This window comes from Alligator mississippiensis, chromosome 4, assembly GCF_030867095.1.
Source record: "Alligator mississippiensis isolate rAllMis1 chromosome 4, rAllMis1, whole genome shotgun sequence".
NCBI classification, from domain to species: Eukaryota; Metazoa; Chordata; order Crocodylia; family Alligatoridae; genus Alligator; species Alligator mississippiensis.
Genome location: NC_081827.1, coordinates 175,765,626 through 175,783,216, shown reverse-complemented (window position 1 = coordinate 175,783,216; position 17,591 = coordinate 175,765,626).

Below are 17,591 nucleotides of genomic sequence, written 5' to 3'. Positions count from 1 at the left end.
AACCCTAGCCAGAAAAATTGGAAGTGAAACATTTTTGCAATAATCCTAATATTAGATTGTAAACTCAATGGGACAGAGCCCAAAAGCCAGACTCTAGGCTCAGAAGAACTCCTATAAATCCACACTATTATTCATGTTCTATAAGTAATTATAATCACATCTCCATCTTCCTTGCCATTCAAAATCTCTACATCATATCCTCTTCAGAAATGTCAAATACCTGCAGGATTTTAAAACTCCTCTCAGTCAATTGCAAATGTAATTTGGTAGCAGTGAAATCATAATTCCATTTTGGGTCCAGTGATATTAGTTACTGCCGTGTGTTTGCTACAGTATATCCATTAAACCCCCAATTTATAATAATTGCTGTGAGATTTAAAAGTCAGTCCATGACTTCCTGCATTTTATTTAGTTTCGTTGTATCTCTTCTTTTGAATTCACTCTTTTCCTCTCAGCAGGAGAGGAAAAGAGTTCCTCTCAGTCTCTATGTCTCTATCTGAGCTGAAGAGTGAAAAAGAAAATGCTCTTGTGTTTTTCTGAAAAATGTCCTTCATGTTGAAATCTTTTTCTAACTAATCAAATATGATGAAAACATTTTAAAACATACTTCTGAAAGCTTCACATTTATAATTCCATGCAGGGAGAGATATACAGTAGCCTGAAGGAATTTATGAGTGTAATACAAAACTGAGAGTTTAGGGGCAATATAGATAACAGTTTGGTTGACCTGAGCTGAAATTTTTGGTTTGCAGAAACTTGAGATTTTGACTTTTCCCCTGATTTGATCCAAGTAACATATTTTCACATGATGGGAAAATTGCTTCTCAGTCATCTCTAGATGACAATGGGAACTAAACCTTAGACCCACTCTCACTCTGTAATAGTGAGGAGGCAAGGCCAGAAGATCACAGATCGCCTTAATGGATATAGATTGTTCATTTCTTGTGCACACCAAACAGCTCTGGACAGAGTGACATTTTCTGAGACAAACCTCCTGCACTCCTCGAGGAAATTCAAGCTAGGCATGTAAATATTGTTTAAAAAAATCTGTTTAACTTTCTCTACTTATATCAATTAAATGGTTAACCAATAGCACAGCAGCTCAGATGTAGCTGCTGCTGGAAGCCACTGCAGGGGTGGGGGCCTTTGATGAGGCGGGGAAGGGAAGGAGGAGGAGATGGCAAGCGGAGCCAGACAATTCTGCCCACTTGTGAAGCCCGGAACACCTTTGAACAAGTAACTAATTGCTTAATAAGTCATTAGGCTGCCTTCTGTTTTCCTCTTTAACCTCATACGCTATGGGTACCAGTACTCCTTGCCCCTCCCCGCCCTGTCCTGCCTGCCCTGCCACCTTCCTGTTCCTGCTGGGGCACTGTGTGGCTTCCCTTCTCCCGTTCTCTGCCAGACTGTGTCGTCCCACACTAAACAATAGCCAGTAAGCTAACCAGTTATCACTGGGCTTATCAGTTAAATGATTAATCATTTAACCTTTTGCATCCCTAGTTCAAGCTCTATACCACCCCCCTCCCCTTCATAGTCGGTGGCACTATCGATGATCTCTGATCTACTCTTTATTAGAAGAGCTTGAGGCCTGCCCCAAAGCAGGGACATATTCTTTTTCCCTTCAGGAGCTGAGTAAATGGTTGGAATTGTGCATACACTTCTGAAAAGCTTTGGCTCTAAGACCATCTGTCATTTAATGTTGAACATAAACTAGTTTGATAAGCAGAACAGCTAAGTGGAGTTTATATTAGTAACGAATAACAAACACCACCTGGTCTAACATTCAAATTAACCTGCAAGGTTTTACAGAAAAATATTCAACAAAACCTGCTTTGTTGGATGTGAAAAGGAACATCAAGCATATTTACAAAAAAAATGAATCCGGTTATAGCAGTTAATGTATGCTCGTTTTGTTCATTCTAGGAGATTCATTTTGCAGTCAGAAAACACCACACAAATGATATGAACTGGACCTATGTAAGCATTATAAATACTACAGCCCCCAAACACACACACTTATATACACAGTACAGGAGGGAGGAAAAACTAAGGCAAAGAGCAGGAAAGTGATTTGCCCAAGATCATCCTACTGGTTGGGAGCCAAGCAATACCCGCTCCTAAATACTGAACTCCACTCCCCCTCCCTCCACTTTTCCTTGCTCAGGCTGCCATCAAGTCATGTAAGTTCAACAGAAATGAGACCTACTAATTCTTTTGCCAAATGATAATAGTGACCTTTAGTGCGTGTGTGCATGCACATGCACATGTGTGCAGGTGTGTGCGTGCATAACTGTACCTGGGTCACAGATGTAATCTGAAGCCTCTGTCATCATACAGGCATAGGAGTGACTTTTCATTGCCATTTGTCCCTTGTCACTATATATAAGAGGAAGACCCATTATAATGCAAAACTTCCTGGGTGAATTTCTGGCTCACCTTGTACATGTGAGACAAAACGATGATCATTTTGGCCTTAAAACCACATAATTTAGGATGTGCAACAGTGTTAGGAGGAAAAAGAAATGTCCACACCTCATAATAACATAAGGAAATTAAGTCATGCTTGAGCAACCTGATTGCCTTCGATGATGAGATGACTGACTCTGTGGACGCAAGGAGAGCAGTGGACAGGATATGCCTTGACTTTAGCAAGGCAAGATTCTTTGGGTACATGTGATATCTTTTATTAGACCAACTAAAAAGTTGAAAAAATGTTCTTTGCAAACTTTTGGGCAGAAACACCCTGCATCAGGCACAGGGAGACTCTGCTAGTATAATGCATTCTCCAAGGTAGAGGAGAATGCATAACACTTGACTTTGGCAAGGCTTTTGATACAGTCTCCCACAACATTCTTACAAGCAAGGCTAGGGAAGTATGGACTGGATGAATGGACTGTAAGGTGGATAGAAAACTGGCTGGATCATCAAGCTCAAAGGATAGTAATCAACGGCTCAACGTCTAATTGGCAGCCGGGATCAAGTAGAGTGGCTCCAAGGTTCGGTCCTAGGGCCAGTTTTGTTCAATACCTTATCAAAAACCTGGAAGATGGCATAGAGTGCACCCTCAGCAAGTTTGCAGATTACCCCAAGCTGGAGTGAGTAGTAGATATGCTGGAGGGTAGGGCTAGGATTCAGAGAGACCTCAACAAATTGGAGGATTGGACCAAAAGAAATCTCAGGAGATTCAATAAGGACAAACACAAAGTCCTGCACTTAGGATGGAACAATCCTATGCACTAGTACAAGCTGGGGACTGACTGGGCAGCAGCTGTGCAGAAAAGGACCTGGGGATTACAGTGGACAATAAGCTGAATATGAGCCACTAGTGTGCCCTTGTAATGTCATACTGGGCTGAATTAGTAAGAGCATTGCCTGAAGATCAAGGGAAGTGATTATTTGGCACTAGTGAGGCCACATCTTGAGTATCATGTCCAGTTTTGGGCCCCCCAATACAGAAAAGATGTGGATGAGTTGGAGAGAGTCCAGCAGTGGGCAATGAAAATGGTGAGGGGGCTGGGACACGTGACTTCTGAGGAGAGGCTGAGGGGACTGGGCTTATTTACTATGGAGAAGAGAAGACTGAGACAGGGTTATAATAGCAGCCTTCAACTACCTGAATGATGGTTCCAAAAGGATGGAGCTAGACTGTTCTCAGTGGTGACAGATAACAGAACAAGGAGCAATGGTCTGAAGTTGCAGCAAGGGAAGTTTAGGTCAGATATTAGAAAAAACTCTCTCACTAGGAGGCTAGCAAAACACTGGAACAAGCTACCCAGAGAGGTTGTAGAATCTCCATCCTTGGAGGTTTTTAAAACCTGGGTAGACAAAGCCTTGGCTTGGATGATATCGTTGGGGATGGTCTTCTTTTGAGCAGTAGATTGGACTAGATGGCTGCCTGAGGTTCCTTCCAACCCTAATTTTCTCTGATTCTATCAAATTGACTGCATTTGTACCTCCCTTAAGGCTCTGTTTTTTTACATTAAATTCCCCCTGCCTTCAAAGCTTCTCTGCTTTAAGAAGCACATCTGATTTATAATTTCAGGGGTATACATTGTAGCCATGTTGGTCTGAGGACATAGGCAGACAAGGTTCTTTGGGTAAATCTGATATCTTTTATTAGACTAGGAGTAGTAAAGCAGCTAGAGGCTAGTACTATGCAAGAAATCCAGTCAGTTAAAATGTAAATTGAGGTAGTCCATAGGTGAGAGATAGGTGGGGACAGGGAAAAGAATATGCATTTATACTATTGAAGAACAGGGACAGGAGGTAGAAGCAGAAGGGCTATTGCCTGAGGTTAGCATTTGTTTGGGGGCTACAAACCATCCCCTCCTCATCATCACCCCAAGGTCCCCTCAAGTGAGTGAGGGTGGGGGACTCAAAGTTTGCACTACCTCCACAAAAACTCATGGCCAGAACCTGGACATGGTAGGCAGTGAAATAGTTGTACAGCTGTACAGTTACCCCTGGTTTCTTCCCACGTCCTGGGGAAGCCCGGCTATGCAGTGCATTTGTCCCAGGCTAGATTATAAAGTGTCATAGAAGTGAAAGACTAAGTGGGCTGCTTAAAGCCCCACAGGTCTTCTGGTATATAGCTGTCCTGTTCAACAACCTGCCTGATACTCTAGCCCCAAGCTTCTGAAAAGTACAAATTGCCAGTGGCATGAAGTTGCACCAGAGAACTATACATTAAGTTCTCCATTGTTTTTTCTCCCAAACTTCCCATTTAATTTCTAGGAGAGAGAAGATATGACTTTGGAAAAGAACCTTGAGATGAAACAGTGTTTTCACTGGGTTGTAAGTGAAAAAACAAAGGTGATCGCTTACCTGTTTGGCCCAGGCAAGCACAGTTGTATCACAAACCCTCGGTTTCATGGATACAGAAGTTCCAAAAATGGTGGGCCTGTGACATGTTGATAAATAATGACTTGGCTGAAACTTCACAGATGAGACGTCTGCCTATTATACAGAAGTATACCACAAATGAGTTCTGTAGCTTTTATGAGCAGGGAGATTTTAATATCTATAAAGCAATACTAAACTAATAGCCACTTCTCTTTGGTGGAATTACAGGTAATAGCAGAATGAACACTACGTGGTTATTTAGAACCTGCTATTAAAATTAAAGCAGCTGCTCTGAAGTGAACAAAAGCATGAGATGCACCTTGCTGGAGGGTTTTTAGAGGACTAGCCAGGAGCAGTGACAGGTCTCGCATTTGGGCTCTGGTTTCAACTTTAAAAAAAGGTCCGTTTCTGGACTAGTCTGCGTTATAAAGGCTTTGGAGTGCAGACCTACCAAGAAACCCTAGCAAAGATATCACATACCCTGGAGAAACTACATCAGCTATGCTGGCCAGAGGACTCTTACTAGTACAAGTTGTCTACATGGTTGAGGATGAAGGGACACTATCAGTCAAGGGTGATATTTCTTTCACTCCTAATCCACATAGCTGCACCAGCAAAACTGTAGCACAGAACTGTTCACTAATTGCCACTGTTATGATAAAAACCTCTTAAACATGACTAGACTGTGCCCAATGCCAATGTCAAAGGAGAGGCTTCTGCCTGAATTTGCTAACAACTTGGAGCAACAGCTCTGATAGGAGCAAACTGTCCCTTTCATTTCAACCAGTGTTTTGACTTAGATACTAAATAATGATCCTTCAAGCACTGCCTATAAGAAGAGTAGAACTCTCTCATGAAGAGTGACAGCAGCCTTTTTCCAATTGTGGAGCAGGAGGGCATGCTAGAGTAAGACAGCAAAAACCATTCAAGCCACATGCTGGGATTGCAGATGCTACACAATAGTTGTTTTGTGAATGGTTTTTCATCTTCAAAAGCCCAGAAGCACTGAACTAGTCATTTAAGAGCTGACTAACTTCAGGCAGGTGGTGAAAACCAACACAAATAGTGGAAAATTTCCTTGCTATAATAAAAAGCTCAGAGTGGGAATTAAGCCACGCCCTTGTAATACATTAGATTCAATTTTTAACTTTCTAACTAAATAGTCGACTCATTGCTTATAAGCTAAAGGAGGAACCCAATATCCATTGATGAACATCTCAAACTTGATGCATGTTGACAAATGAATCACGGTTCACTACTCTCCCACACTGACAATAGCTAATGCAAGGCTGTGCCTTTCCAGGAAGCCAGTTTACACAAACTTCCCCGATTCATTAGTATTATTTTACCCTGGCATCAATGGGCCTGAGCTGAAATCAGAGTCTTGTGCTAAGTGTTGTACATATGCAATAAAAGATACCCCTCTGCCAAAGAAATTGTAACTTAGAAAGGCGACACACAGGAATTATGGTTCCCAGAACCAAGGCCAAGAGATTATATGGTTCACTTAAAACCACATACATAACCCCCCACCCCACAACATCCTTTCTCCCCCAAGAAACCCAATATCCCCCCACACATCTCACACCCTGTGTGCCCAGCCGCCAGATGGGACAGGACAGGACCTGCTGGCAGGAGCTGTGGCTGCAGGGGCAACTGCCACACTGTAGCCCTGCCCCATGCCCACACTGGTGCTGGGACATGTAGCCCTAGCCTGGGGGAGGGCTCCTGGTCCCGGAAACCACTTGGTTGTGTGATGGGCTGGGGGAAGCAGTGGAAATGGCAGAAGCAGTGTGTGAGAGAGAGATTTGGGGGTTGGGGGAGCACTCTGGGTAGGAAAGGCCAACCAAAGCCAGGCTTCAAGCCCCACTGCCCTCCTAGAGCAGCTTGTGCAGGGGGAGGCTGGCCTGGAAGACAAGGGGCTCGTCCAGCTCAGTCCCCGAGCCCCAGTTGGGGGCTTCCCAGGAATAGGATGGGGATTGCTGAGGCCTGGGCACAGGCACAGGGAGCAGAACAGCAAGAGCTGGCACTGCTCACAGCCACAAAGCAGCGGGTGGGACAGCTGCAGCCGGACTCACATCCTGGTGCTGGGACAGAGCTGAGGCCAGGAGAGAGCTAGTGGGGGCAGGCAGGGGCTGTGGGTCATCAGTGAGGGGCAGGGCACCAGCATATCAGTGCTGATCAACACCCCACATCCTGGTGAGTGAAGGGGGCAGAAGCAGCTCTGATTTTTCTGTGATAAAAAAGCCAATGGATGTCCAGGAATCAAAAAAACCCACAGAGAAAAAAGGAGGAGCAGCACACTGCCGGGCAGTGCTCCCTTGCAGCGTGGAGAACATTTAAATGAGCGGTTTGTGGCACCACAGATGTGTTTGCGACGCCACATACCACATGGCCGCACTCGTCTGGACACAGCCCATGCTTCTATTCCAAAGAGCTGTATTGTGACAGCTGTGTACCATGCACCACTTGCACATTATCTGCCAAAATTGCCTCCCTGCAGGGGATGGAGAAAGCTCTTTGTATCTTTTTGAAGAATTTATGGAAAAGAATTCTCTCCTGCTTTCTAGTATCTTTGACCATCTTTGTTTTGTTTGGGAGGGGGCAGTGAGTGGGTATCTAACAGGGGAGGTGGCCAGTGCTCAGCTTATCCCAGTTATTCTGGAAAGTTTTTCCTGGAAAAATTAATCACAAAGACCTGGCAAATACTATCAGGGGTGTAGGTTGTAGCCATGGTGGTCCAAAGAACCTGCAAATACTATCACGCTATAAAGCAGGGGTAGGAAAGCCCCGGTGGGGAAGGGGCCAGGGCTACATGGCTACAACAAGGGTCAGGCTCTTTACAGCTCTCCCGCCATCCACCCCTGGCACACCAACATCTTACAAGTTGAAGTTGTGGGTGTCTTTGGCACTCTGCCCAAAAACACTGCCAACCCCTGCTATAAAGGCTGAGCTCCTCTTCGACCATCTGAACTTTTGGAGGCTTTTTTTCATCACGTTTTACAGATTTGATGTGTGGTTACTTTACGTAATACAGTAGAATTAATTAGAACTTGAAAAGAAACACATTTGTTTGACCATTTTTATGTCATCTTCTAACCTTGAATATTTCTGTATTGATCAAGAGGAGTCTTTAGAATTTCCTCCTGTTTTACAGCACAATCATTTGTCATTATCCATGTGCATGTGCCCTCATTAGGAGGAATTATACAAATGTTGTTCTGATTATGTAGCAGTCATGCTTTTCATTATTCCCACACCCAGGCAGTTCCCCAGGAGATGGGCTAACAAGGTAGATGGCTGATTGAATGAAGTATTCCTCATATAAAGCATGCTGTACTCCTGAATCAAAGAAAACCCAGTCATAGGCATGGATCTTTGGATCCCCTCTCCTTTTAAACTTCAGACATGCGTGTGAACCTTTCCAAGAGCGGAGCCAAGAAAAATCCAAGAACTGGTTAAAAGAAAATATTTTACTTTACCAAATGCTAGGAGCTAATCACTTCAGTCATATTTGTGTTACTTGGCCTAAGGAAGAGGAAAAATGGCATTATGATGTACAAGGTTAATGAGAAGCAATCAACAGGCATCCATTTTTTAATGCTGATGGTTTGTTTATAATCTATTTAATGGAAACCAAGAAAATCCCTTGAGATTTTTCTTTAGCCAACCAATATACTACTTTGCGAGACAATGAATGCAGCATAACAGTGCCATCTGCTGGGATGAAAAGTAATTTTCAAATTTAAACACTGAAAAATAGAATAGCGGCGCAGAATCAAGTGGAAAGAATGAATTAAAGGTTATTTGCAGAACATGCAGCACTGGTTTGAAAAGAGACCCGGACCTATTGTTCCATTTAGAGACACAAATTTCATTATACAAAAGCATGACATTGCACACTTGTCTTGTAAGTATGGGTAGAACCCTCGTCAGAGCTGAGCACAGAGCAGTAAGAATAACTATTTCTGCAGACTGAGGTCAGTGTTGCATTTATTCTTCATGCTAGGGGGACTACAGATGGAATCCACTGGGTGCAGCAGTTCCATGAAAGCTAAACTGCTACTCTGTTGTCAGCACCAAGCATTACCTCCTCTGTGTAGACCACAAGGTGAAAACAAAAAATCATCAATAAAATATTAAGCTTCATCATTATTAAATACAGCCTAAAAGCCAACAGATTTACCACTACGGTTTACTGTATTGTCCAAAATAGTGGGAAATAAAACAGAAAGACTGTGTAGGTCTGCATCCTTCCAAATGCCCCAAAAGGAAAGGCAGAAACTCTCAGTCAACATCAGTATTACATAAGGATGCAACCAGGCCCTTGTTCTCCAGGCTGTCCATGAGATTCTGAATGTGTAGGATCACAGTTTACAGTTGAAGCAGCTGTTTGCATTTTATGTAGGACTCTCATTCCAAAAAAAATTACTACCCAATAATGATCTCAAACCTAACCCTAGCAAAACCCAAAATCTGCGCTCTCCATCTGAGAAACCAGAATGCGGAATGACACCTGAATGTTAGCTGGGGTAACCAGAGTCTGAAACATCAGAAATACTCAGTCTACTTAGGGGTAACATTGGACCGTAAACTTTGTTACAAAAAGCATGTATTAAATACCAAAGCCAAGGTCAACACACAAAACAACATTCTGCATAAGCTCACAAATTCCAAGCGGGGAGTACATTCATCCACCCTACACACTACTGCCTTAGCACTTTGTTTCTCTGCGGCTGAATATGCCTGCACCACCTGGGATGCTCAAGTCACAGTAAACATATTGACACCTCCCTAAATGATACAGGTACAACTATAACAGGCTGCCTAAAACCCACCCGTTCCCTTCCTATACACACTGTAAGGGGGTGCTATACCAGACATCAGGAGCAAAGTAGCAGGCAACTGACAGGCAGGTACAAATCAGATGACTGCCACCCACTACATGGACATTAAACCAGTGCACTGTCATCTCTTATCAAGAAATAGCTTTTTGTCTTCTACCACGCCATTGACCACATCACTGGAATCAGCCAGAACTACCTTCCGGTGAAAAGAATGGGAGAAACTAGGCTACAAAGCTGTTGAATGAAGCCAATGAGGAATTACCCCCAGTGAGGAGTTAGCATTCGGCTCCAACTACAAATGGCACTCATGGCAGAGTCTGAACAAATTGAGAGTAGGTCTCGGAAGATGCAACTCTCTCATGAAATCATGGGGCCTCTATGAACCAACCAAAGTGTTTGTCAACAGAAGCAAACCATGGATCATCTCCTGAGATGCCCTGTAGAACCACAATGTACCCCATAAGATCTGGCAACACCAGAAGCAGTGGCCTGTGCACAATATCGGGAACAAACCATATAGAAAGGTTGGATTGGAGACATGATGAAGAAGTAGTTCCAAAAAATGTGTCCGGTGGTACAAAAAACCCCAACAAATCACTAAAACCTGAATAGATACCTCAGTCAGACATTTCTAAATGAAGTTAGAAAAAGCTAAAAGATACCATTGGAAAGGCTTCCAACTTTCCACTTGTTATTCAATAGACAATGCTAACAGATGCATGTAGCAGGCACTCAGCATTTGCTTAAAAACAAAACAAACAAAATCACTAAAATTTAGTAAAATCAGTTCCTGTGCATGTAGATTTCCAGAACTCAACCACTTGGAACTTCAAAGTTAGAGACTTGCCCCCAAAATAGACTACATGGTGTTTCAGATCAGTTCAAACAAAGATAAAAACAGTTCTTGTTTTTGTTTCACCCAAGGCACCATATTTTGCGGGTGACTCAAAAAGGTAGATTCAGCCCACTGCCCCTCCCCTCCCAACACACACACAGTACTACACTATTAACAGTATTAATTATTTTTATTTTGGCAGCCCAGAAGTAGTTATTTTCATTTCAGTGTACAGTAGCATGGGGAGACTAGACCCCCGACTAGTTTAAGTTCAGCCATTCAGCAGGTTTAAATCTCAGTAGGATACATTTTGAAGGCATGCATTTGAATCTATATGGGGTAAAAGGTTGAGTACACACACACACACACACGTCATCTACCTGTACCGTTTTGAGAAAAATGTTTGGTAAATGCACAGCAATACAGACATCTGTCAATCTCCACAAAAGGGCAGGATTTCCAGGGCCCCTCAGCCAATCAGAGGCATGGGGGGGGAGGGGGGCACTGTGTTCTGCTGCAAACATGGTGCCTGGCACTGCACTCAGACTGCAAAATCGGGGGCAGCCACTCCAAATTCACTAAGTCCCTATCCATTCTTTGGATGTCTGTTCTCTTCACTCTATTATCAGTCACTTCTTTCCATGCAACTGCCTTTCCATCAGATTCCCAACTCTTGTTATTGTAATCTTTCTTTCTTATCATATTAATCACCTTATTGTGGTCTTTCAAACACTGGAGTCCCACTCCCTCAAGTTTATTTCCCCTTACAAAGCTCTCCATCTTCACATAGTTGCTGGTGCCTGCCACACCCATGGCTTTTTCCATTTCCCCTCATACATGCCCCAGCTTAATGTTCTTCCTGCCAGGTAACAGCAGAAACATGCAGTCTTCCCCTCCCCCTCCGTTATCTCTTTACAGAACATATTTATAAAGTAAGTATACTCAAAGCTTTCCAGATTGGGCATTCTTCAGCCTCTTAATTCCCTAGCTTTATATAGTTCCATTCTGGCTACCCTTTCTCTCTCACTTCCCTCCAAAAAGATGCATATCTGCCTTGATACCCTTCTTATCTGTTGCCACGATGGTGGATACACCACTCCCGTGTAAAGGATGATCAGCAAGTGTATTGTTTTCACTGCAGCCACTTTACCCTTGAAAGATAGCTGTGACAGCTGAAATTATGTCTGTGTAACAAAGGTGCTTGCTGAAGGCCCTATGAAGATTAGACCAAGTGTTTTTCTGTGTTTGTTTAGATATTAAGCTATATGTTGATGCTAAAAGCCTAATTAAAGATTAAGATGTAGTGAGGCCTTATATAAAGTAAGGCCTAGTAAATTTAGCAAAGCCTTGAAGTAGTAAGGCCCTGTGGTGTAGTTAAAATTACCTTATCAAAGAAATGCAAGGCTTGTACTGCTAATTGGTCAGTCTAAGGACAGTTGAAGTAAAAGGAATCTGTGTGGTTGTACGTTATCAGTATCATTCAGAAGCTTTACATTGGCTGGAATATCTGGAAACCATTCAGAAGGAAGAGACAGCTTTGTAAAAGAATTAGTTAGCTGTTGCCTGGATCAGTGGGCCCGTGGACCTTGAGGAGCCCAAGAACTGCATCCCAGGGTCCTTTCCAGTACCCTTTGGACAGTGTCATTCGGGGACGCCTGACTTCGCTGAACTTTGAGGAAAAGAAGCTTGCTGTGTGTCAGGCATCAGAGGGGACTGCCAATAAGTTGCCGATGCTAATTGCTTTTGTCTGTCATTATTTGCTTTGTTACTACGCGTACTTGTGTTTTTGTTAAATCAATAAATCTTTCTTACCTTTCTACCCCCGACCATACTCTCAATCCCGAACGGCTGGGACAGATAGCGTTCTACCACTCCATGATCCCAATATCTGTCTCACTCATCTCCAACTTCTCCCACACTTTTGTCCCTTTACCTTCCATGTCCATTAGGATTCCTAGGATCTTGATGACACCCTTTACCACCTACAGCCCAAACTTCTGTAAGTTCTCCCAATTCCCTACACCCATCAACCTACTTTTCATCTTACTTAATTTCACCCCTGAAACTTCACCTCAGTGTGCTTCAATAACCTCTTGATTGATACGTTGTCCTGAGCCATTATGTTCACATCATCCATGTAGAATGTACATTTAACCTTTCCTGGTATCTTCACACCACTTATCAGCTTACCACAAATTCTCTGCACCAATGACTCCAGCATGCCCACAAGATGATAGAGGGACAGCAGGCATCCCTGAATTACCCATTTGTATGAGGAATGCTTTTGCGCAAGTAACCATTTACCAGTACTCTACTTCCTGTTTTACTGTATAGCAATTTGACCCATCCAATCATCTTTATTGGGAACCCCATCCTCTGCAATACTTCAAGCATGGAATTGTTTTCAACCCTATCATAAGCTTTTTCCAGGTCTAAATTAATTAATTACATGTTTCTTTTTCTCTCTTGTACATCCAATATGACATCTCTCATTAACCATAGGGTCTGGTATATCCTCTTGTAAGGAATGGCGCACATCTTTTCTTCTTGTATCTCATCTACTAAACAGTCATGCATTCTTTTGGCTAATCCTTTTGCCATCAATGTATAGTCTATGTTTGAAAGGAGTAATGGTCTCCAGTTGCCTAACATGTCTTTCTTTCCCTTTTTGAATATCAAAATTACTACACTTCCACAAAATCTTCCTGTCTTTCCACCCTCCATTATTTCCTGATATGTCTCTATTATATATGTCTCCAGCCATTGCCAACATTTTTCATGGAATTCCACTGGAAGTCCATCTCTTCCTGGCACCTTCTCTCTCTTGTAAGCTTTTAGGCAGCCCTCCACCTCTCATACTTAACTTCTCCAATTTTTGTTTTTTTCCATCTTCTATTCCTTCCTTTATCCCCTCAAGGACCACTTTCATTTTCCCTCCACCCACTCTTCTTCTTTTGTACAACTCTTTATAACCCTCTGCTGCTGCATCCAACACCTTCACACTCTCTTCTGTTGGGATTCCTCTTTCAGTTCTCACTGTTTTCGGTTCCTTGCTTCTTTTCATCAATTTTGCCGAAAAATAGTTTCATAGTAGCTAGGGTCAGGAGGGACCTGAATAGATCATCTAGCCTGACCCCCTGCCACAGGCAGGAATGAAGGCTGGGTTCACAAGACCCCAGACAGGTGATCATCCAACCTCCTCTTGAATTTGCCCAAGGTAGGGGCAAGGACCACTTCCCTGGGAAGTTGGTTCCAGATTTTGGCCACCCTAACTGTAAAATATTGCCTTCTGATCTCTAACCTAAACCTATTCTCCATCAGCTTATGACCATTGTTCCTCGTCACCCCAGGTGGTGCTGGGGAGAAAAGGGCTCTATTTGCTGTTGATCTCGCCTGATGAGCTTTTAGGCAGCCACCCTTCCCTGTTCTCCACCCAAGGTGCTCTGGTCAGAAAGATTTTCCCATCCATTTTCCTTTTGAGCCATTTTTCAGCCCATTGCTTTAAGTCTTCCAGATGATCTTTCATTTGTACTCCTTTTACTGCCTCCTTTACTAATTCCTGCTTCCTTCCTGCAGTTCTTCTAGATCTTCAACCCTCTTCTTCCTTGTTTCTCTTTGACCAATATTGCTGAAAAATTCTCTTGTTCTCTTTATCATAGTTCATCACTCCGAGACTCTTGTAATAGCTCTTCAAAGTCCTCCATCCTTTATACAGTTCCACATATTTGTGACAGGTCTTCTCATGTTGCAGTAATTAAACATTTAACTTCCACATCCTTTTCCCCCTACCTTCCCTTTTTTTCTTAACTCACTTCCATTCTCATTATCCAGTGATCACTGAAGGTCATCTAATATCTCCTTCTTTCCAAGCCCTAGCCTATTTGATGTTACTACAAAAAATCAGTCCTTGACACCCATCTCCTTTTTAGTTCTATCCTCATAATCAGGTTCTCGCTGGCCCATACATCCTTTAACCACACTTCTTTTATTATATCAATCAGTACTTTTGACAAGCTGTCTAGCTCTCCCTCCCTGCCTCTCCTATCCCCTTCCTCGATAATGTAATTGAAATCCCACACCAGAATTTGCTGCCTACATACACCTCTAATTCCTTAAATATGGTGATCCTCTTTTCTTTCAGCTGGTGCATATGTATTAAAAATCTCTAACACTTTATTTTCAAACTCCACCACCATCCATTGCAGGCTCCCTTCCAAAATCGCTTACACTTGCTGTACTTTCACTACCTTAATCTTGAGCAAAATCATGACTCCAGCCACTCTGTTTGCATCTGACCCCACCCACTATGATGGTCTCTGTAACAGGGTACCAGATACAGTGCCTGTTTCAGGGGAAAAGGGGATATGCCATCAAGAACAAAAAAGAAAACTTGCCCGTGGCTGGACCACAGCGGGAAAGGCAGAACAATGCTGGGCACTGGGAACGCAGATGTTCCCAACGAAGCCCTGCCCAGATCCCGGCAGGACTGCACGTGGAAACAGGGACTAGGTGGCTGCGTAAATTACTAGAGAAACCCAGAGGCTGGGACCCTGAGGATTTAAAGGGCTAGCTCACACGAATCAATGTGTTTAAGCCTCAATGGGGCTGTGAATCAAAAAGTCCAGTACAAGGGAGGGCAGTAAAATGCCATCTCCCTAGGGATAATTGTGGCAGGACAAAGTCCTCACCAGGTAGAGAGAGGGACGAAGCACCCAAAGTGACACCAAGGGTCAAGGCAGCACAGGGTGTGGTCAGGACAGGGTGAAGGGGAGGTAGAAGCCCTATGAAGAGACTAGAGTCAGTTTCCCAAGGCATCTCAAGGAGAACACCTCCTAAACTCTATGCTCACTCTCATTATATCTATTTTTCCATCAAGGCATGCCAGGCAAGTAAAAAGAGCATCATCAAGACTACATGCCACGGCGTAACAGCAACACCTACAACACTCACAGTCCCCATCCCTATCTCTTTACAAAATGTTTGTAATCCCCCTCCCATGGGATTCCACACATTAAATATTATGTCCACTTTTACCCCACTCAATATTGGCATAATCTTATCCTACCTCTTCCTCGATAACACACTTCTGACATTTATGGATGCAAGTCATGCTTGTTCATTTAAATTTCACATCTCTATCACTTTGATTCTTCTATGCAGCTGCTTGAGGCTGTCAGCACTATTCCTTCCCCTCTTCACATCCCTGTAGTCTTTGCCAGTTGTTTTATTGCTTTAACATTTAAGAAAGGTTCCCCCTCGCCCCATCAGACCCAGACCAGATTAACTCCAATGAGCTTTTCATCAACTTGTCTCCTTTCCCACCTCTGTCCTTGTCTCCTTTCCCACCTTCTTCCTAAACGTCATTGGCGATGCATAGGGGGTGCATGCATGTGCACCCTCCTCCCCCCCTGCGAATGTGGCGGTGCAAAAAGGCACTGCCGACACTGCCAGTGGCACCTGCAGGCTGTCGCTGCTCACTGCCCCACTCCCCCTTGCTGCCGTCTGCGGGCAGTCTACGATCACCACTGGCCACTGCTGATGCTGTTGGCAGCATCTGCAGGTGGTCACCAACCACTGGTCAGTGCTCCCCACCCCCACCAACACTGCCCCCGCCTGCAGGAGCTACCTGCTTGCCACTGCCATGCTCCCACCACTGACAGCACTGCCGCTGCCTGCGGAAGCTGGCCATGCTCCCCCCCAGCCTCTGGGGGCACACGGCATTCATGCTGAACTTCATAGTATTTCTTTCCTTCCCCAATTTGGCTCTCTTCTTTCCTCCTCCTTTCTGTGTCATTCTCTTTTTTCTCTCCTTCGTCTCAAAGTCATTTGTTCTGCTTATCTTTCCTTGTTTTCCCTCTGTTGCCAGCTGTAACACTTCACCTACTCAAATTTCAATCTATTCCTCCCCAGCTCCCCCTTTTTGTAGGGTCTCCTCCACGGTCATGCATTCTGACTCGATATTTTCTTCTTCCCCACTTTCCCTTTCCAGTCTCTGCTGCTCTTCTTTAGATTTATCTTTGAGAAGAGCCACAAGCATCAGCACTGTAAGTGTCCCTCTTCCCTGCAAATAACACACTTCAGTATTTCTTGGCACCCCACTGCCCTGTACCCTTTCCCTTCACATCTGTAGCACACTGTATACCAGCAGTACGCAGCCAAGTGTCCTTCCTGCTGGCACTTGCTATAGTTTTGGCCATCTAAAATGCATAGTAAACCCAAGCCCACCAGTGGTCTGACTTGGATAAATCCTGGTAAGTGCATTATCCCATCACGACTCTTCTTATCTACCCTTATCAACAGAGCTCTCCACAGTCCCATCCATATACTGTATTTATCATGTATCTTCTCAAAATACAAACTTTTTGTACATAGTTCTCCAAGCATTTCTCTATCTCCCCTGTCTCAAGCATGTCTGTGCACATTCCAATAATTATTGTCCTTTCTCGTCTTTTCTCCCACAATAAAACTTACCCTCTTAGGTTTTTCTCTCATCTGTCCACACAGGTCTTCCAAAAATTCTCACTCTCAGTTATGGTATGAAATTTCCCAAGACTTCCGGTTAGGAAAGGCAACCAGACAATTCAGACGATCCATTTTAACATCCAAAACTTCAAACAATATTTTTTCTATAAATTCATATCTATTCATTGTTCAACTTCTCTTTTCTCCTCCCGCTGTTACTATATTGCTCTTATTCTCAGGTGTAGATTACCTGCCACTCTGTCTCTTGCTTTCTCCCACCTTCTTTTCTCTTTGCAGTGATCCCTTAGATCACTGTTTCATTCCTCCTGACTTCTTTTCCAAATCCTGTTCTTCCTGTCAACTGGACTCTTACCTCATCACTTTCTTCAATAAAGCCTTCTCCAAAACTGCTGATCCCACCACACCTTTCTTCCTTACCTTCTTTCATTCCTTCTTCCCCACCTTCATCCATTCTCCATCAGACTGGATCTTAGCTTCTGCTCTCCAATTCACTTTTCTTTTCTTGGTCTGCTTTCCCTTTCATAACTGTCACTTGTCTCCAAGACCACTGCCAATACTGTTTTGGCTCTGAGAACTCCTCC